At 49.1% G+C, this 22,431-nt stretch overlaps 1 long non-coding RNA gene across 1 annotated transcript; it reads right to left on the bottom strand.

Annotated features, from left to right (window-relative positions):
- Window positions 1–4,874: 4,874 nt before the first annotated feature.
- LOC147725532 (uncharacterized) lies at window positions 4,875–6,832 on the bottom strand. The gene is made up of 2 exons (XR_015309834.1): window positions 6,505–6,832; window positions 4,875–5,168 (listed from the first exon to the last, which is right to left on the bottom strand). It is a non-coding gene; the product is annotated as an uncharacterized LOC147725532 (long non-coding RNA).
- Between the last annotated feature and the right edge of the window lie 15,599 nt (window positions 6,833–22,431).

Here is a 22,431-nt window from a genome sequence, read left to right as displayed (position 1 = left end):
AAGTACATACGACCTTTGTGTGGCCAAGCAATGGTCAGTATTGACCGGGTTTCAGAAGAACATAAAAAAGTGCCCGCACTAGCATTTGCCTTTGAAAAATGTTACATCAGACATGCATGAAACATAGCAAGCTACACAGAGATAGCAGCTGAGATATGTGTAACAATTTGTGGGCAGCATCGCAGAGCTGTGCATACAAATAGAAAACGAGGAAGACAAAATTAAGCATTCTCTTGTAACTGAAGTAACCATAGCAAGCATTAAAGGAACAGGTCGAGGTTTGCAGTGGGGAGGGCATGGGATGGGTTGATAGTGTCACACGCGAAGCATGGGACAGGGTCCCCCCCCTCAACCCCCCCCCCCCCCCCCCCTAGCTGGTCACAGCCATCGTAGCGAACTGGGGTATGAGTGGTAGTCCTAGTCAAAAAGCTGGAGAATTCGGAGTTTCACTGGGCTAAAGCAGGTGAATTCTAAACGCATAAGGCATTGAATTAAGGGCCTCCATTGGCGTTTAAACTTCTACGTTTTTACCAAATTTTGCAATTGCCATTCCATGGCAAAAAATGCCAAAAGCAGGCGAACCACTGCACTAGGGCGGGGGGTGTCTCTTTCCACATGAGTGCTATAAGCTGCTGTGCCTCCAGGAGCAGGTAGCTCATAAGCTTCCAGTCTGCAGGAGTCATAGCCTGCAGATCTGGGGGCCTAATGCCCAAAATAATCGTGGGGTATGAGAACGGGAGCAGGCAGCCTATGACCTCCTTAATGTGGCCAAAGATCTCTTTCCAATACATAGTTATGACTTTGCAAGCCTAGAAGATATGTTGAACGTCTCCTTCTCTTACCCCCACAGCGCCAGCAAAGAGAGGAGGTTTCTGAGCAAACAACGGCGAGTCAGGTTGGTGTGTGGTACCATTGGGACACCAATGTATAAGCTGTTTCCCAGAGAGAGAGAGAGAGGGAATGCAGTAAGATTTAGGTATATCTCGCCACAGGGTCTCCCTTTGCTTGGGTGATATATCTAGCGGAGCTACTGACTGGTAGGTATGGGCGAGTATTGGTGTAGAGTGTGGGAGCACCTGGTAGGTGTTGGATAGGAGACCCTTCGAGCCAGTATAACTGCCGATGTGTTTCTCGAAGAGGGTGTAGGCCTCAATGATTGCTGGGTATTCCAATGTATGTAAGGCCCAGTGCCACAGTTGGTAATACACCAGCTGTGAGGCGTTCGTGAGCTGATAGTCCACCTTGCACTGATCAAAGGACTAAATGTTGTTCCCCGTGAATAAGTATCAAAGTGTCCGACATTCCTCGTCACTCCAGTGACGGAATGAAAGAGGTGAAAGTGCTGGGGGGAGGGGGGAGGCAAGGGGGAGTCGGAGTTGCATGTGATTGGTGTGTTTGGGAAGGAAGTTAGACCCTTTTTAGGTGCCACTTTGTCCCAGATAGTGAGAACCGTCCAAGTGGTGATATATGCACTATGTGGGCGGGCATGTTTGGGCAGCCACGCCAGGTCCCACAATGGTCGACACAAGCGCTCGGTCCATGTGGAGCCAGTGTTTCTCACTCTCTCGGACCACCCACTCGGCGATATACCATAAGTGGGCAGCCTAGTGTCGCGTTCTAATCTAGGACCCTGATCGATACTGTGACCTTATGCCCCTATTCGGCTATAAATCCATTTATTCCCTATATTGGCATAACCGTTCAAGTGCAATATTCAGAAACTCGTCTCTGGCCTAACATGAACAGAGCCACATTTCAGAATAGCTTTCTCTGCCACTTCCTTTGCAACCAATTAGTGCAATGACATAGCAGAAGTTACTATCTGAGATTCCTAGATTAACACTCCGAGTTCTTCAACAAGATAAAAACTCAGCAAACCTGGAAATCCCCGCTTGCTGTGTTTTGATTAGTAATAGAACTCTAATGAGCACTGATAAACGATCACTTCCTAGTGACATCTTTATTGACGTCTTATGTCCAAAAACTTACGTCAAACAAGGCACCTTTCAGGTATAAATATTACCAACGTTACCTTAAGCAAACGCTGATGTTGCTGCTGTTTACGCTAATGCCATTGCTGAAGCTGATGCTGCCAGCTGTCTCGCTGCTGCTGAAGAAGCTGTCATGCTGACGATACCATAGCTGCTATCGCTATTGCTATCGCTGCTAACTAGCGAACGATGGTGTGGTGAACTTGGGAGCTGAACAGCCGTCCCCTGCAAAGAGCCCAGCAGATGCAAGCTGCCCGGGGACGCTGCCCCTCCTTCTCCTCCTCGACGCGCTGAGAAGAGACGTTGTCTTTCTCCTGCAGAGAAATCCAGCTCTGGCGTTTCTAGTCTACCCTTGCGGGTGACTGGGATATCGACCCCCTGAAGGAGATACCAAACCTCCATCATTCTATTCCAGAGGTATGGTGTTGACTAAACCCTTAGAGAGAATTCTTGAAGCAAACCTTGGCAAAACCAACTTAAACTAAAGCTACTTACTTACTCCCCTCCCAAGTATTAGGCTTAGGTCAGGTACACTGGGGTAGGCGTAGTTAGAAGCACCAGTTGAGTATTTTAGCCTAATGTATATATGAATGTATATATGTTTTATTCATTTTAAACCATTGTATGGCTAAGAAACCATATCAATGCTTTTACAGTATTATTTCGCAATACTCATCTTACTGTACGTACTTTTTATAATAACAAGTCTTGCAATTGTGGCAATTCATTTCTCTTGTACGAGAAGAAAGACTGTTCAATAAATGTTACCCTTTATTGAAAACGCCCGTCTCTCTATTCTCTACATATTATGAAAGAAAACTGCACAACCACTGACTGAGTAAAATAACTGTCTATTGTTTCACACGACCCTAGAGATTGACTATTATCTGAGGAGCAAAGTTGTCATGGTGCACGGTTGTTGGAAAACTGAATCCCTTCTTGGCTGTGCCAGGGAAGCTGATCACTTCCTATTCAGTCAAGAAAGTTTCCAGTGACCTCTGAGCTAGTTGGTAACAAACCCAATTAAGTTTAGCATAGTCAGTGGAGGCCTGGAAGATCCGCACTTCTACGTCGATACTACTGTTTATGTTATTCCAATGCGCAGGGCCTATTGGGAAAATAGGAACTACACTACAGGAAGATCAGGGCACGTCAGACCTATCCCGTGGAAGCATTAACAGCGCGTTTGCTATCCGGGTGCGCTTTCCGTACCAGATAAAAATTCAGATGTCACATTGGAGCTGCAGGATGTCAACCTGTGGAGTTGGTCTGGTTAGAGTCTGAAAGAGATAGAGGACCCGCAGCGATATATTAATTTTCACTATATTCACACGCCCCAACCAGGAGATGTACAAGGATTTCCATCTCTGTAAATTGGCCAAGATGGAGCGGACCAGGAGGAGATTGTAGGGGTGATATTGAGGCCCAAGTAGTCACCTGGGACCACTGAAAAGGTGCTAGGCATTGTAGAGTTCGGAGTTCTAGGCATTGTAGAGTTCAGAGTTCAGAATTCCTGAGCGGGAATATTCAAGTTGATCACTGAGGACTTGATCTTATTCACCCGAAAGCTTGATACTACCTCATAGGCCTGGAATCAATTCATAACAACTGGGAGGGAGATTTCAGGCTGACAGAGGTTCCACTGCCAGGGCGAACAACAAGGGTGATAGCAGGCCCCCCCGTCGCGTGCCATGCAGGAGAGTAACAGGTTTTGTGACCGGTCCATTAACCGGCTCTTTGGCCACCGGTGCCACCCTAGTCAAAAAGGAAGATCATCCTGGAGTGATTCTGAAGTCATTGGATGGCTTCAGCCAGCCATTCCTGGGGACGTCATCCCAGGCCATCCTGAAGTCTGCCCACAGGGCTGATTATTTAAATGGGATGACTCTTACTGTAATCACAAAAACTACGCTAGGATGGTGTTCTGATGACTATTACTGTAATCACAAAAACTACGCTAGGATGGTGTTCTGATGACTCTTACTGTAATCACAAAAACTACGCTAGGATGGTGTTCTGATGACTTCCACTGACAGGGAGTGATTACCTTTTACAACTCCACGAATACTAACTGACAACATCAGGATGAGTGAGAATGACTCCTGGATGGGCTCTAGACAATTTAAGGATAACTGATGATTATCCCTGGATGACTCTATAACCGCTTCAGGATGGAAGTCAATTACTCTGGTACTTAGGTTTTGTAATGGAAGGGTACCCTTCCATAACCCAAAAAATACTATGTGTACACAAAAGTGAAACTTTTCCCATTTCGGATGTGTTGAAAAAAACTGAAAACGCTCCTATTTCCTAAATAAACTCCATGTCTATCATGTCCCCTCCCTCTTCCCTGCCCTCTCCTCTGGATAAATCAAACATTATAGCGGGAGGATGCCTTCGGGTCACCAGGCGCTCTACAAATCGTTAAATAAATAAATAAATAAATATTGTACCAAATACCAATTTGCTCTTGTTTGCAAATCCCGAAAATTTTGAATCAGGTCTGCATTATAAACTCAAGCAAACCAGACACAAAACGTCTCTAAATCTGGTCCTAATACTCAGATTATTTGTCCTGCATTGGAAAGATTACTTTTTAAACTCTAAAGTGAGAGGTAGACACTTGTATAAAATACAAGTTGCTATTTTTGGCTATGTTTGTGCTGCAGAAATACCACAAGCACCTTTATATAAAAGAAGTGGCCTGCAGCAATGTTATACCTTTGCATTCAGATCAGCTTAACATGTGCCACTACTCCCATACTCCTGACTCACTGGGATTTGCCTTCTTTAGAGGTACAGAGCATTATCGGACGCTGTTTGACATGGTGACCATTTGCAAAACACTAACCAAAATAGTGGTAAAGGAAAAACATCAAAAGGGAGGTTTCAATGTAATTTTATTTATCTAAAGCACATATTTGGCCCCACAGGGGCCAGGATACCAAACAAGAGAAAACATCCAGAAAAAAAATAAGATCCGGGGAAGAAAGGCCAGACTAATGCAACAATAACAAATAGCTCAACGAAAACCAGCAACTTCATGGCTTGATTCTAGATGCAGAGATTTTCTTAATCCTCTTCTGGCATTGCAAATTTTTATAGCCAGCTTCCTTCTCATACTTCTGTTGTCCAGTGATGACCAGCCGTTGGCACTGCACACAGACTTCATAAACTCTGGGAAAACAAAATAACATACATCAGTATCATGTTCCCACCATTATTTATGGTTTTTAATACGGCTGGGCTGCCTATCAAAAGTTCCAATTCCATTATTTCATACAGTCTGCCAGATGAGATATGGTTAGGGTTACATGGTTCCTAAGTGAAACATTAAGGCCACTTGGTCAAAGTTTGGCACAGCTTAGAGCAAAGCATTGATGAAGAGGGGGCCAGAAGCTGAAGAAAAAAAAAAGTTCCCTTATGAACTATGAGCCCCTGGTCCACAATGACAGTTCTAGCCCCAAGTAGCAGTGTGTCTTCTCTGGCTCTTTCACCCTTTTGAAATGCTGGAGTACTTGATAAAGACTGTACAAATGTAGATGCATTAAAACAAGCATGGGCCATAGACCTGTTCACTAGACGCGGGCAAGCTTCCTCTGCAAACAGAAAGTAATCAGTGCCAGATTTCTTTACAAAACCATCATTGAGGCAGCCAGGGTGAGTCTGAACTGTACTTGCAATTATCATATTTGGAAAACAGTTGTCTAAGAAACTAGCATAGTGACCAGAAATCAAAAAAGGAGCTTACTACCAAGTGTTAGGACCAGGACCAACTGATCTAATTATTAGGGAGTTGATCCAGTCTAAATAAAAGCTGCGAGCACAGTATATTTTGTAAGTGCAGTTTGCTATCACTCATTCATCCAGTTTGAGAACCTCACACCTGGACCTACAGATTTACAAATGAAATCCCAACTCAAGGCTTTGCGCCAGATTTGCATGCCATTTGTAGCACAAGATCAGCACAAACTGTTAAGAAATTACAAGGCACCCCCATTGCTCTTATTGTTCTTTTGCAGACAGCTGTTAAGCAATGATGGAGTCATCGTTCAGTTAGGATACAACCTCACATATGCAAACATACAACACAATGTATAATGAATTGTCACAATCCCAGCTCGACTGAATGTTAATTGCCTTACTGCAACTATTAAATCATTTCAAATTTGTTGAACAAGGATCCACGCTACATCCTCCTTTTCAGCATCTAAAAGAAGTAATTCTGAAGTTTGCCATAATCAATTACAGAAAACCTGGTTCACAAAAAACAAGGCCCTAAACACACACCATTAGTGGCATTAGATAGAACAAGGCTCAGGCACAGAGCTCCATACTCAGACTCAAGGACAGCAGGGTAGGGGCATTGTCAGTCGCACCCTCTCCATTTGCAGACAGGGAGCGGGGTGGAGTGAAGTGTGAATAAAATGGGAAGTCCGGGACAAGAATGTGCTTTGCAGAAGTCACAGCTCTGCCTAGCATTTCCTGCACTCCCTGTGTGTTGTTGACTTACTTGTTCGGGTCCTGTTGTCCTGCAGTCAGGAATTTGTGGATCCTTGATTGGACACCTCTGACATGTTCCAGCCCTGACACGCGGGTCTTCCTCTCCCAGGTCGTTGATATCTTCTTCCGGGTTCCTTCGCCTCTGTGTTCCCTCGCCAGAGGTACATGCTTGTGTAGCTGTTTCTTCGCACCAGAGTTTCTTCGGCCTCTCGTCCTGTACAGAATGCAATGAGAGAAGAAAGATATATTTAACCAAAGAATCCTCGTCTATCTGGTATATGGTAGGATGATGGTATACATATTTAGAAGGACATAGGTACTTATCTGATTTATCTGATCCAAGTAGAGTGGAGAAATGGTTATGGTTTTGTTTCTCCTTTTTAACACAGGCTGGCTCTAAAGAGAAAATAGATATGTTTGTTTCCTGATTTCTTAAGGAGAGCGAAGGAGGGAGAGAGAGAGAGCGCAGGAGAGAGAGAACGAGAGAGAGCGCGAGCGAAAGAGAGAACGAGAGAGAGAGAGGGCGAAGGAGAGAGAGGGCGAAGGAGAGAGGGGGCGAAGGAGAGAGGGGGCGAAGGAGAGAGGGGCGAAGGAGAGAGGCAAGTGACAGAGGATGCATTAAAGACGTTGATATGATGGGTAAATTATGTGTGGTAGTGGGCAGACGGGGTCATCTTTGGGGGAATTTTGCACTTGTTATCAAATGGAAAGTCATCCAGCAAGCATAAATGAGTGACTGTGGCAAGTAAGGGTGAGAAATCAACTCGTGAGAAAAAGCCTACATCGGAAAAAGGGATAAGCAGACTTATTTGTGCCTTGGCACCGTGCTCCTCAGTGAGCAGCGCTGTAATGACACAAGGGGTCCTTTTCTCCTTCTGATGCACACGGCTTTGTTATTGGAATGTGGATTCATGGTATGGCAATGCCTTGGATCAAGGAGGGCGTGAAATTAACAGTTGAAATAACACTCTATATTAGTAATCTGTGCACCATTGTGCAGAACTAGGTGCTTCGCCATTTTGTTGTGCGGCACGCGCCTTCCCCCGTGCTGCAGGAAACGGACTGGAATTCAAAGGCAAGACACCCTTGAAGGATTTCCACCTTTCCCAGAGAGAAATGCAGGCCACCAGCTCATGTTTTAAGAATCTGCAAAAGCCCGCACGCACAACACACTATGCTATGATCATCAGGGAAACTTTGTAACCCATTTAAAGTGTTTTTGTTCTAACATTTACTGGTTAAAATGCACTCTTAAGGTGAAAAATACCCCTTGAGGGAGCATATTGGTTTTTTTGGGAGGGGTGTACTGGCCACCCTAGGACGAGGAGCACCTACACATTAGTCCTGCAGCTCAGACACTTCTGTGATCTTGGGGCAGAACTTCTGTGTTTGAAGGTCAGATAATTCAACTACAATTGGTTAGGGTTTAGCTTTTTGCTCTGCAAGTGGCAGCACGGAAAACTCGGAATGATTGACTGACAGAAAGAGCCCGACACCTATGACGCTCTATTAGGGTGGCTCTATAAGGGTGGCTCTATAAGGGCGTTCACTGTGCCTGACTGAGTACTCCGAGTCCGATCAGGAGTTGGGGGCCGGCACAGACCTGGCCATTAACAAGGTTTTGTCACTCACACTTGGTGTTACCTCATGGAGCTGGGTCCACCAGACGCACAGGGGATTGTAAGACCACCTGCAGGCATGGTTGAGATCCAGAGGGCACACCCACAGCCCCCAGCAGCCATAGAACTTGGCCGCCGTTCCAACACCCTCCTCACATCATGACCCTCACACAGTGACCTGCATGTGAACCCCAGACCTTTCCTCACTGCTCAAATGTATCACTTTTCTCAAAGCAGATGTTAAATGTGAGCATAATTTCCCTGGAATTGTGAAAATCATGCACTTTTTTACCCACTTTTCTCAGGTTTTAAGATTATTTACTGAAAAAAATTGTATTTGCGTGGTGCAACAGTGCTATTACTAGTCTGAATCAGTGAGTCGGGCCCATTAATTTAGGGGATCCTTGTACTGTGCAGCTTGAAATTGGCCTCTAAGTGGAAGAGAAAAGATGGAGAGGAAGTTTAAAAAAAAAGCATAGGATAGAAGATCTGTTGCCTATGTAGACTAAGGGTGAGGTCAAACATATATAAAGTCCTATGTTTTATAAATCCCTGATTACAACGCACTGGGGGGCATATTTACTAGCCCCTTTTGCCACCGTAGCGTCACTTTTTTGATACTCCAGTGACGTTCCCATGCTCCATTTCCCATATTTACAAGATGGTGCTAAGCCACTTAATGTGGCTTAACTCCACCTTGTAAATATACCGCTTTCTGCCACAGTCCTTTGCAGCCAAGGGGCGGTCAATGGGTGTTGCTGTGGGCCTTCCACTGCAACACCCATTGCTTTTTGACGCTGCCCAGATTTACAAAGCTGGTGCAGAGCAAAAACTAAGACCAGGTAATTCTTGGTCTTAAAATGGTGACACAACAAGAAATTATCTATTTCTCCTCATTGTTTGCTCTTTCTATGTGTGCTGCAGCCCACATAGAAACAGCAAATTGCCATTATTGATTGTTTATGTGCAGGAAAGTGTCCCTTCCTGCACATAAACAATAGCCCCTGCAGCGCAGGCACCCTTGCAACTTGGCTGCAAGGGGCCTGTACTGGCGCTAGGCAGCTTTTTTTGCGCCAGCCCTAGGAGAAACACAGGGGTGCTCCGTATTTTTGTAAATACTGCGCATCCCTGCAGTTAGAAAATGTCGGAGCGCAGCGCTGCCAAATTTGACATAGCACCACGCGCTGGCATTTTCTCCTACATAGGCCCCTGGATGTCAAATAAATGTCCAGAGCTACTGACTTTGGAGCTAGGGAACCAGGATCAAGTCTTGGCTTCAGCACAACATCATGTGACTCTTGGCAATCACTTAATCTCCCTGCGCCTACAAAATATGAATGTGCCCTTATATAATGTAACTGATGCTCATGTAAAGCACTCCAATACCATCGGGTCGAGTTGGCGCTATATAAAACTGCAAAAAATAGAATAACTTCCCATCTAGTATTTTTTATTTATTTATTTATTTGGCACATTTGTAGAGCGCTCTGTTACCCGGAGGTGTCCTGGCGCTGGTATTGAATTCAATGCTAACGCTGAATTAAATGCTACTTTAGTGTACAAAGGATTACTGTACTTTCAAGTAACAATGCAATACTTTGGGAATCACACCAAAAACCACCAAGACAAAAATACTTTCAGGCAGCAATGAAGAGAGTAAACCGTCGGACATAACATGAATCTTTTCTCCATAAAAGAACACAGAAGGAATTGGGCCAACTATTTGCATGAAGCATATCATTGCGCACTTTGCACTTATTATCAGGAGACAGCCATTCCCTGTGTATGATGTTGCACTGGAGCAAAAGAAGGGAACAGAAACTATGAAAACGATTTAAAAAGAGGAACCTGCACGAGTAAGAACGCAGTGAATTATTGTTTAAACACAGAATGCATCTCGGGTGGTGATTAATTATAAGAGACTTTTAAGCGCACAGCTGACAGAGAAAGGAGTCTCCCCTCCGCCGCGCGCCCCCCCCCCCCCAACCCCCATGGTTGGGTCCTCTAGATTTATCAAATTTACTACATAACCTGTTTGGGTTATTTTCAAAAACATCGCAGCAGCGCCAACAAAGGCTGTGCGTGATAATTGATACCAATAGAAACTCCCTGCAAAATTAACCTTCACAAAGTCTGCCTTGACACGAAACACCCACACGTCGGTGTCACCCCTTGTGACTGGTGTCACCCGGTGCGGTCCGCACCCCCCGCACCCCCCCAGTGACGCCACTGATACAGACAAACATCAAACACACACGCAATCACGCACGCACACACATTGCAACGCATTCATTACACTAACACGAAGCACACACCTTTATCTTAGTGGGCCACCCGGTCACCCGTACACCCTCAGCTTGGAAAAGTGTGCAGCCAACGCATCGGGTGCCACATCAACCAAAGAAATTGTCCTTTTTAGGTTTTGCCTAGCGGAAGCTGCGCTCTGCGCAGCTTTTCCGCGCAGGCGAAATCCTGTTGAGAACTGTAGTGTGGCTTTTGTTCGGCCCTCGTCCTTGATTGGCTGGCTCCGTAAACGGAGCCTTGCCATTGGACGAGGGGCCTGTCCGTCAATGCCGGACCAGACACGGGGGCGTTCCCGACATTCTTTGGCTTTTGCCGACGTCACGGGACGCCGGGAACGCCCCCGTGTCTGGTCCGGCATTGCCGGCACTACTGCGTCTCTTCTCCTCCGTCGCCGGCCTCCAGTCTCCTCCTCCCCGATTGCATTGCCCCGTGACTGGCCGGCCGGCCAATCCTAGCGCGGCCGGCCGGAAGTGCCCGCCCCCCCGCAGCCCGGGGAAGAAGGAGAGGAAGACGGCAAGCACTATGGCGGCGCCCGCGGGGAGACCGGAGAAGTGCCTCTCCAACCGTGAGATCCTCGGCAGTACCAGTAGAACTCTTTATTTTAGGTAAGTGCTAATACCTCTTGCCTGTTCCCGACCCCTGTGTGCCCGTACACGCCCCCCCCTCCCGCTGTCCGTGTGCCCCCCCCCCCATCCATAATGCCGGCCGCGAGCTGGGCCCTGCCGGCGTATGCTGTTGCCGATAATGCACCGATGTACGTGTGTTGTGTCGTGTTGGTGTTTGCTCTCCAAAGCTCCTTCCTTGTTATGACATTTCCCTGCTTGAACACAGTCGGCTAGGAGGCGTGCAAAACGTGACTGCCTCGAACTCCCGTAGCCTCAATTTTAACCCATGCGCCGACATTATTATTGAAAACCACAGAGACAACTGGGTACAGCAGTGAGGTCGTTCTCTTCAAGATGGCGTTCATATCCCGGGCTCTTTTTGTGTGTGTGAGTGTGTGCAGAGCGCGAGTGCGTCCTGTAAGCGGGCGCGAGCTGCCGGTGTGTGATCGAATGTGGTAAGTGCGCCCGTGGAGGTGGCTGCGGTGTCCGTGCAATACATACACACATACACCTCCCCTGGATGTCTCCCGAAAGAACCGACAGAAAAACCCCTTAAAAATCAAATAAACCTGGAAATAAACACTGGATCTCTCTTGCCGAAGCTGGTGAGAGGCATGGAGTGGGGCGCGGGGCAGCCGGGTCCGTGTTTCCATTGGCCCTGCTGAAGATCCCAGACCCCCCCAGTTCAGCCCGCCGACGTTGCCGAAGCTGGTCAGAGGCATGGAGTGGGGCGCGGGGCAGCCGGGTCCGTGTTTCCGTTGGCCCTGCTGAAGATCCCAGACCCCCCCAGTTCAGCCCGCCGACGTTGCCGAAGCTGGTCAGAGGCATGGAGTGGGGCGCGGGGCAGCCGGGTCCGTGTTTCCGTTGGCCCTGCTGAAGATCCCAGACCCCCCCCCCCCCCCCCCCAGTTCAGCCCGCCGACGGCCCTGCTATCACCCCCCTCTTTAAATCCCATCTTTTCTTTGAAAAGAGACCACTCTCCGGACCCTTCTGTCCCGAAGACGACAATGGGGACTCGGGTTCCCTAACACGGCGAGAGAGGATTAAAAACATTAATATAAAGGGGGAAAAATAGATATTGTTTTTAAAATCCCCCAAACCAAAAAGGATGGCAAACTCGACTGGGAAACCTCAAGAGTACCAGCGGAGGAAAGGGCAAGCTTTCCTGGACGAGCTGAGGCAGTTCCACCACAGCAGAGGGTGAGAAGACCCATTTAGCCATAAACCTATAAGACACGGGGGTGGTGGAGGGGTAGCTTTGCCAGGGGTCCGGTATCGCCGGCCTAATCTGTCGGATCTCTCTAACAATCTCTTTGTGCACAGGTCCCGGTTTTGAAAGCTGCCGGCTGTGGCGGGCAGGGAGCTGGACCTGCATGCTCTCTAGACCCGGGTCACTACCTTGGGAGGCTTCTCTAAGGTGAGCGGGGGGCCACGCCGGCAAACTTTCTTCTCCTCCTGTCAAACACTTTTTGGATTTCCCTCGCTGCTGCTCTGGACTGCGTCCGGGTAGAGAGGGGCGAATAAGGTCCTTTGCGGAGAGAGGCCTGAGGTGTCCCAGAGCCTGCCAATATCGCTCCATGTACTATTCAAAAGCAGTTGATTTTGAGTTTCCTGGCTTAGGCAATTGTCATTGTAGGTAGCTAGATAGTTTGGGCAATGTATAGCAAAGAAGTCCTTCATTCGGCTATGACGGGTGAGAGGAGACTGGGTAGCCCAGGGATGGCCTGTGTTCATAAGTATACAAATGTACAATCTATTTCGTACTCACGGGTGCAGCCGATGGATCCCCCCCCCCTCCTGAGAATGTTAACTGGCAACTTGCTGCTCTGCCGTTTGGGAAGCGGCAGGGTGAGCGCGAGGAGGCAGGAGAGACGTTACGTCACTAAATAGGGTGTTTTGTATGTGTAGGATCGCGATCCCGGCAGGGAGACTCTAAGTAACGTCACAAGAGAGTACGTGCACTAACCCAGGGAGGTGTTGGAATCTTTTATGCACAGGACTGTCCCGTCTAACCCGCCGGAAGTACTTGCCAGCAGCACAGGTCACCCGAGCGTTACTTTTTGAAGCGGACTGTTTGCTCTGCAGCTGAGCGAAGGTAAGTGTAGATGTGAGTTAGGTGATGGGGCTTTCATCTGCACAGGGTCATTGGGGAAGGTACGCCGGCAGCTGGCAACACTCGTGTAGCGCGATGTCTTTCGGAGGGTCTATTGATGTCACTCGCTCAATTTACAAACGTTAGCGGAGGCAGGCAAAAGTGCAATTGTTACCACTACGATTCACCTGCTCAACAAGATACCTGCGGTGTAAGTGGCTGCGGTGACCCTTTGTACAGCAGAAATTCCCTGCCTCACCACTGACCGGCCACTCAGACACCATGCACCCCGTGGCTCCTAATGAGGGGTTGAAGTGGGAGTATTTATTTGTTTAATGTAAACACAGTCGTGAGGTGAGCGTTTTTAAAGGGGCGGGGGGAGTGAGCATGAAATAAACATTTCATTTTTAAAAGACAGTTTATATACACGCTTTTTGTAGTTTTAAATTTGGAAAAATGAAAGATGTAACTTACCTTTTTATAAGTTACTTTTTGAGGCAGGCAACAACCACAGTAGATTGAGAACTTTCCTACGGCCATTGCGAATGTTGGCATTGATTTTATATAGTGTGGACATGGCCTGGAGGTATCAGAGCACTTTACAAGAAAACAGTCCCCAAACAGTTGTATGAGCACATTACAGATACAACCTAGGAAGGATTACAAGCAGGTGATCTACAGTACGTGGGTTATAGGCGGTATGCGACTACAGTTCCAAACAATCCATACAGGAGTAAATGTGGGATCCAATAATGGAAAAAATGGAAGGATATATTTTTTAGAGCTACCGGACAGGCTTCAGACACAGAGAATTGCCTCTGGTTTCAGGGATCCAAGCACTGCTTCCCTGGTCTTATAGGGACTGGTTACAGTTATGAAGTACTGGCGTTGGTTTCAAGGATCCCTGTGCTGTTTTCCCAGGCCAGCTGTTTGCTGCCCTCTCGCAGCCTGCCCTCTCGCAGCCTGCCCTCTCGCAGCCTGCCCTCTCGCAGCCTGCCCTCTCGCAGCCTGCCCTCTCGCAGCCTGCCCTCTCGCAGCCTGCCCTCTCGCAGCCTGTCCTCTCCTGGCCTGCCCACTCCCAGCCTGTTCTCTCCTAGCCTGTCCCCTCCCTGCCCTTTCCCAGCCTGTCCTTTCCCAGCCTGTCCACTTCCAGCCTGCCCTTTCCCAGCCTGTCCTCTCCCAGCCTGTCCACTTCCAGCCTGCCCTCTCCCAACCTGCCCTCTCCCAGCCTGTCCTCTCACAGCCTGTCCTCTCGCAGCCTGTCCTCTCGCAGTCTGTCCTCTCGCAGTCTGTCCTCTCGCAGCCTGTCCTCTCGCAGCCTGTCCTCTCCCGGCCTGCCCACTCCCAGCCTGTTCTCTCCCTGCCCTTTCCCAGCCTGTCCTTTCCCAGCCTGTCCACTTCCAGCCTGTCCTCTCCCAGCCTGTCCACTTCCAGCCTGCCCTCTCCCAACCTGCCCTCTCCCAGCCTGTCCCCTCCCTGCCCTCTCCCAGCCTGCCCTCTCCCAGCTTGTCCCCTCCCTCTCCCAGCCTGCCCTCTCCCAGCCTGTCTCCTCCCTGCCCTCTCCCAGCCTGTCCTCTCCCTGCCTGTTGTCGTGTCCCGGCGGCAGCAGGCAGGAGCGTGCACTGCGTCCCCGAAGTAACAGCCCTAAACCAAGCAAGATGTACGCCCCCCCTCCCACCAATCCCTGTTAGGTAGTGGAAACTGTCCAAACTGGGGTGCAGACAGCCCCTCTCACCTTTCGGCCTGGTACCACTGCACCAACCGCACTACTTCCCTACTGACCGTTCTCCACTTCAGCCCTGTCTAAATTACAATTCATGCTTGTGACCCTTTTGCCTGCTTGTGCTTGTTTTCATGACCCTGTTGCCTGCTTGTGCCTCCGTGTGCCCATGTTGCCTGCTTGTGCCTCTGTGTGCCCCTGTTGCCTGCTTGTGCCTCCGTGTGCCCCTGTTGCCTGCTTGTGCCTCCGTGTGCCCCTGTTGCCTGCTTGTGCCTCCGTGTGCCCCTGTTGCCTGCTGGTGCCTCCTTGTGCCCCTGTTGCCTGCTTGTGCCTCAGTTTTCGTGCCCCTGTTGCCTGCTTGTGCCTGTTTTCGTGCCCCTGTTGCCTGCTTGTGCCTGTTTTTGTGCCCCTGTTGCCTGCTTGTGCTTCCGTGTGCCCCTGTTGCCTGCTTGTGCCTCCGTGTGCCCCTGTTGCCTGCTTGTGCCTCCGTGTGCCCCTGTTGCCTGCTTGTGCCTCCGTGTGCCCCTGTTGCCTGCTTGTGCCTCCGTGTGCCCCTGTTGCCTGCTTGTGCCTCCGTTTTCGTGCCCCTGTTGCCTGCTTGTGCCTCCGTTTTCGTGCCCCTGTTGCGTGTGCCCCTGTTGCCTGCTTGTGCCTCCGTGTGCCCCTGTTGCCTGCTTGTGCCTCTGTGTGCCCCTGTTGTCTGCTTGTGCCTCTGTGTGCCCCTGTTGCCTGCTTGTGCCTCCGTGTGCCCCTGTTGCCTGCTTGTGCTGTGTGGGTGTGTGTGGAGGGCTCTGTGTGGCTGTGTGTGTAGGAAGCTTTGTGTGGCTGTGTGTGTGGGCGGCTCTGTGTGGCTGTGTGTGTGGGGGGCTCTGTGTGGCTGTGTGTGTGGGGGGCTCTGTGTGGCTGTGTGTGTGGGGGGCTCTGTGTGGCTGTGTGTGGGGGGCTCTGTGTGGGGGTGTGTGTGGGGTGGCTCTGTGTGTGTTTGTGTGTGTCATTTGCGAGAGATAAAGCTAGTGGCATTGTAAATGACAATGCCATTTATTTATGTTAAAAAAAACATAAATAAAAATAATGTCAAGAGCAATGCTAATTGCTCTAACTTTAACAAAGGCAAAACCATTGCATTGTAAATGCTTGTTAGGTTTTGCCTAGCGGAAGCTGCGCTCTGCGCAGCTTTTCCGCGCAGGCGAAATCCTGTTGAGAACTGTAGGGTGCTTTGGTTCGGCCCTCGTCATTGATTGGCTGGCTCCGTAAACGGAGCCTTGCCATTGGACGAGGGGCCTGTCCGTCAATGCCGGACCAGACACGGGGGCGTTCCCGACATTCTTTGGCTTTTGCCGACGTCACGCGACGCCGGGAACGCCCCCGTGTCTGGTCCGGCATTGCCGGCACTTCTGCGTCTCTCCTAACCCCGTGACTGGCCGGCCGGCCAATCCTAGCGCGGCCGGCCGGAAGTGCCCGCCCCCCGCAACAAGAAGGAAGACGGCAAGCAGTATGGCGGCGCCCGCGGGGCTCCCGTGGCCTGGAGGGAACCCCGGGAGATGCGGAGGACGTTGCCGGTCTGCTTGTTTTTTTTTGGTGCATTTTTTTTTCTCTTTCCCACCCCCTCTCCCGCTCTCCGTGTCACCGAACCCGTTACCTCGAGGCGGCCGGTTGGCAGGGCTCCCGTGTACCGAGGGAGCCCTGCAGGAAGAGAGAAGTTCGACCGCCCCCGCCCTGCAGCGAGAGGAGAGCGTCTGAGCGGCCCGGCGGGGCTCCGTGGTGGAAGAGGAGCCCCGCGCTGGCCAGAAGAGAGCCGCCGCCCGGAGGAGCCGCCCCTGAGGCCCGGTGAGTTGAAGGGCTGGGGGGCTCCGTGTGGACCGGGTGAGGCGGGGGCAGTGCTGTTGCTGCTCCGTGAGGGAGCAGATGGGTTCTCGTGGTGCCGAGAGTCCTGTTTAACCTCCCCACCTACAGTGCACAGGCTACAAAGCCTGGGTGGAGTTAGGGCTGTAGACAGGATGTGCTTTAAAATATTAAACGTGCTATTTGCGTGCCGTGGAAGTAACACTGAGGTAACATTTGCTACTGCCGCTGCGTAGCATTTCCGCCCAATGGTTTCTGAACGGTGGCAGCATTGCGGGCACGATCCCAATACATTGCCCCTGAATCGTTCCAAGAAGTTTTCCTTTGATTCTATCCGACTTTCTCGACCTAGTACTAGAGAGGGCTGTCCTCATCCGGCTTTTGCTACGGGTTCACGTGAGGCGGCAGCATAAACTTTTTGCACTATATCAGTGGTAGTAGCCTAGCCATACCTGTGTTACGCAGAGTGTGTCATGAATTAGTGTTTCTGTCCCATCTCATTCTTCCGGGTCACTGTGGGAAAGAGTGTCATGCTAATGCCTGCGCTGGAGTTGTGTGTGCCATGCCGCTTCAGGACTTGTTTCTAAGCCCCCTTTATACGCCCCCTTTATACTGTACCCGTGAGTGAGTTGGTGCTCACTTTGGAGCATAGACTATTGTATAATGTTGTTTTCAGCAGCCTGGCAGTGGTAGCAGAGCTGCGTGACTTCACCAGAGCGCCTAGTTTGAAGCCCTTCGAGGTGTAGCATTGCCAATTTTTTCATGTACTTATTTAAAGTTCTTCAGAGGTTAGGGGTCTGTCGACTGTCTCTAGAACCAAACCCCCTGCTTTGGTAATTCTAACAGAAAAATGCAAGCCTCCGAGTTGTTTTTTGCATCGCAGCAGTTACTTTTTGTGAATTTTGGTTTCCGTTTCTGGGATTAGTCCCCACCTGCGATTATTTGCATGCCAGTATTTGACTTATTAATATTACTCAAATGACATCCTGCCGTTTGTGCGTAGAGATTAAACACACATTGCTAGCAAAAGTAAGTGAGCTATAATAAGTCACATGCAAAGCGTATAATCAGTGTTAAATATGTCTCTCTCAACTGAGGCGATGCATTTACTATTAAGCTTCTCTTCCCAAGGTGAGAAGTGCGATCGGGCAAAAAACGATGCCACTCTTTGCAAACAAAATGAATAAATAAACTATGCAAAAAAGATGTATTTTTACTGAAGCTCCTATGACTATTGTTAAAAATGTGCTTTTCCGCTGAAGGGATTGAATTAAATGTTTGAAAGATGAATTGGCAAAGCTAATGGCTCTCTCACGTGAAAAACCATTGACCTTGCCAAGGGTTTTTTAAATATTGTAAACAAACTTTTTAAATAGCTTCCTTAAACCAACTTGAATTGGGAACGTGACGTGTTAAAATATTACAAATGCATTTCTAGATTGCCACGCGGGTGTTTAGGCGTGCACAGCGTTATCTTTGAGTGCCTTCTATTTTAAGAAACCTAATTGATTTGGACGGCAGAAAGCAGGTGTTCAGTATGGAGAGCACACGCGAAGGGCATAGAGTGAATATGAAGGGTGTGACTTGTATGGACATGGTGTGCAAAGTGTGGTGTGCTGAGCAGGCTTTGCCAACACTTGAAGAGACAGCAGTTTCAAGGAAAAGAACTAAGAGCGCCAAGATGGAGAGTCAGTGGATGTTCAGTAGATTCTGACATGTATCTTTTTCACTTTCTAAAGCTGCAGCCATTTTTAATTGAAGTAAGAGGCTATATGTTTTTAATTCGGCTGCAGATTTCTGTATTGCCTTCACATTTCTCCCTACAATTCTTGTTAAAGGGGTTCTAGGTATAGAATTGGGGTGGATGAGGTGTGCACCTTCACTCTCCATCCAGACTTCCCTGCAGATGTGATCAATTCTCTGACGTGCCCCTGAACTGTGCATTGAAAAAGCCACCTGTAGTTAGTGTGTTTTACAGCTGTATTAGTCCGAGATTTTCAAATTGTTTTTTAATATCCTTTATCAAGTGTGGTTTTTAACTTTTACTTTCTCGGTCGGTCCCAACTTCTGACTAATGTTCATAATTCTCTTTTTGAAGGAGTGTTAAGCAAGTGGAAATGTATACGTTTAATGGGGAGCTCATTGTTGGTGCCATTTCTTTATTGCTGAAACATGTTCATTTTGCTGTTGTAGTTCACCTATGATGCTATGTGGGTATGAATGCCCAATTTAAACTGCACCTGTGCTGTTCAATTCCACTTAATGTGACACATCCCCCAGGGTCACAGCGTGCATTGGAGTGCCTCAGACAGCTGATGTTGATTCTGTCTGTGCACCTCTGCCATTCCCCAGGTTCTCAACAAGTCAATGTCAACAGATATTTTTGTGTATCCAGGTGGACACTTGTTTCTCCCATACAAGATCTTTAATAACTATGTTCTTGGTTTTGGATGGGTCAGAGTAGTGTTTTGGCTGGTAAGTTGCTACTCACACCCTAGAAGTGAGACAACAGTGCAATTAGTAAGTTATGGCTTATTTTAAAGATGTCAGATTATTCCATTCAGGCTGCCCATTATCATCAGATCTAAGGTGTTCAGTCCATGAGGAGAACACACCTCACTGCCTTATGTTATTCTGTCTGAAGTAAGAGGACATGGAAAGAGGTACTGTCATTTCCGCCTCATTATCTGTAAAGGAGCACAGATGTGTCCCTAGAGGTTTCATCTCACAAAATAATTGGCAACTGAAGCGGACAAACATTTATTTACGGGATAGATACATTTCCGTTTCTTCTAGAATCAAATTGTGAAGGAGTGCCTGCCCAGCTCCACCCTTCACTGCTATCCGCAGTTTGTACCACGGCACATGCAGGTGATCAGTAGCTTCAGGGCGCTTGTGACTGGCTGAACAATAGATGGGGTGAACGTGATAACATGACTGAGGCAGGTGTACTAAGGCTGTTTCCCAACTGCTGTGCAACTTCTTCTACTCTTAGAGCTGAGATTTTCATGAAAGTCTTATAGTCTGAATTCAGCAGCGTAATAGGACAGAATGTATGAAGCTCTGTGGTTATACTGAATAAGCAGCTACCTATGTTATGCCATCTATTAATGTAATAACTGCACTTTCACAATTGCTTTATTAACCTTCCTGCTTTCTCAAATTTGCTTGAAAATGCGCGATATTTCTTTTTTTTTTTAAAACCCTTTTGGGGTTCAAGCTCGCTCGCTACGGTGCTGTATGCAAATCACTTTGCGCCGCACCACTTTAAAATCTCACCCACCGCCCCTGGAAAAGCATGCAAATTTGTCCAGGAGGCAGGGGTCTCTGCGTGTGCCTGTGCCAATTTTGCGCACTCCTTGACTATCCTGTCAGACAGGTGTTGTTCCATAAGGCCACCCACCTCATGAACCATTCTATAGATGGAGAAGTCAACAGATTCGTAAAATTCATTGTCCCACTGCAGGTATGCTTGGGACACCTCCTCCTCATAAGTGCAATCCTGCGCCTCCATTTCTTTGCAGAAGGCCAGGTCAATAACTCCCTCGCAGAAGGACTTGTGGTAGCGCAAGTACGCTTAATATATATATGAAAGCTGGGGAACCCAGACAGTGAAAGGCGCAGACCAGAGGTCTACAATGGGGCTTGCACAAACCCTAACGCACTGAATAACAACCCTCCGGAAACCCTGACAGGGCTCAGCTGTCTAACGTGCGCCTCAATGATGTTGAAACCTCTGAAACAACACTTGTGCAATATTACGCCTTCAGGCGTCACATTGGGCTCACCCACAATACAGATCCCCGCCAGAGCGTTCAAATAGAAGAAGAAAATGTAGGGGTACAGACCCGGTCAGCCTCACCTTTCGGCCTGGTACCACTGCACCAGCCGCACTACTTCCCTACTGACCGTTCTCCACTTCAGCCCCGTCTAAATTACAATTCATGCTTGTGACCCTTTTGCCTGCTTGTGCTTGTTTTCATGACCCTGTTGCCTGCTTGTGCCTCCGTGGGCCCCTGTTGCCTGCTTGTGCCTCCGTGTGCCCCTGTTGCCTGCTTGTGCCTCCGTGTGCCCGCTTGTGCCTCCGTGGGCCCCTGTTGCCTGCTTGTGCCTCCGTGTGCCCCTGTTGCCTGCTTGTGCCTCCGTGTGCCCCTGTTGCCTGCTTGTGCCTCCGTGTGCCCCTGTTGCCTGCTTGTGCCTCCGCGTGCCCCTGTTGCCTGCTTGTGCCTGTTTTCGTTCCCCTGTTGCCTGCTTGTGCCCTGTTGCCTGTTTGTACCTCCGTGTGCCCCTGTTGCCTGCTTGTGCCTCCGTGTGCCCCTGTTGCCTGCTTGTGCCTCCGTGTGCCCCTGTTGCCTGCTTGTGCCTCTGTGTGCCCCTGTTGCCTGCTTGTGCCTCTGTGTGCCCCTGTTGCCTGCTTGTGCCTCTGTGTGCCCCTGTTGCCTGCTTGTGCCTCTGTGTGCCCCTGTTGCCTGCGTGCGCCTGTGTGTGCCCCTGTTGCCTGCTTGTGCCTCTGTGTGCCCCTGTTGCCTGCTTGTGCCTCTGTGTGCCCCTGTTGCCTGCTTGTGCCTCTGTGTGCCCCTGTTGCCTGCTTGTGCCTCTGTGTGCCCCTGTTGCCTGCTTGTGCCTCCGTGTGCCCCTGTTGCCTGCTTGTGCCTCCGTGTGCCCCTGTTGCCTGCTTGTGCCTCCGTGTGCCCCTGTTGCCTGCTTGTGCTGTGTGGGTGTGTGTGGAGGGCTCTGTGTGTGTGGGAAGCTTTGTGTGGCTGTGTGTGTGGGGGGCTCTGTGTGGCTGTGTGTGTGGGGGGCTCTGTGTGGGTGTCATTTGCGAGAGATAAAGCTAGTGGCATTGTAAATGACAATGCCATTTATTTATGTTAAAAAAAACATAAATAAAAATAATGTCAAGAGCAATGCCAATAGCTCTAACTTTAACAAAGGCAAAACCATTGCATTGTAAATGCTTGTTTCTTTATCTGCAGGGAGCTGCGTCTGGCCCACTTATTGAAAACTCGTGCTTTCCGAAAAATGAGGAAGCTCGTCTGGGACGGAAACTGAGCAGCTGGGACCGAGAGCGGAGGACTGCTGCTCTTTTTTAAGGAAGGCAGCTGCGCTAGAATCGGGGGCCTGACCCAGGATATGGGCGCGTGCAGATCCGTGGAACTTGCCTCGATGGACTAACATCTACCTAGCAGCTGCAGCACTTACCGGAGTATGCACGCTGGAATCGATGAACTTGTGATGCTTTGGAAGTGTAGTTGGAAAAATAAAGACTGATCCCGATCCAACGTCCATTATGGCCATTGCCCTCACGGTAGTCGTCCTTGCCGCAGACCAATAACGTCACTTCCGGCGCTCCCGGATGTGCGTAGGCTTTTGCACGAGGAATCCACCGGCTTCAGGATCAGGATATGCAAGAGTGAGAGAGAGCTGCTCTCCATTGGCATTGTGTTCGAGGCAGCTGTGCTTTTTACAAATGTATTTTAGTATTGTGATGGAGTGAATTCGGCAGTCCCAAGGACTTCTACAAATTAGCTTGTTTTCCTTTGCAAGACCATTCCTCTTTAGGGCCATGAGCAGGTCTGTCCGCAGTTGTCTAATAAGTCTAACAATCGGATTCCATGGAAATACTCTATGAAGGAAGTGCAGCCTGGGTGTACAGAAAGTATCATTTGCAATCACAGCAGCGCCTCCCGGCATTCTGCATTCATAAACAGTTTTGGGGTTTGTAGGGCTTTTGGATTTTAGGGCGTACAAGGTC

This window comes from Lissotriton vulgaris, chromosome 3_2, assembly GCF_964263255.1.
Source record: "Lissotriton vulgaris chromosome 3_2, aLisVul1.2, whole genome shotgun sequence".
Taxonomy (NCBI): domain Eukaryota; kingdom Metazoa; phylum Chordata; class Amphibia; order Caudata; family Salamandridae; genus Lissotriton; species Lissotriton vulgaris.
Note: the sequence above shows the minus strand (reverse complement) of the source record. Positions and strands in the feature narration are given on the sequence as shown.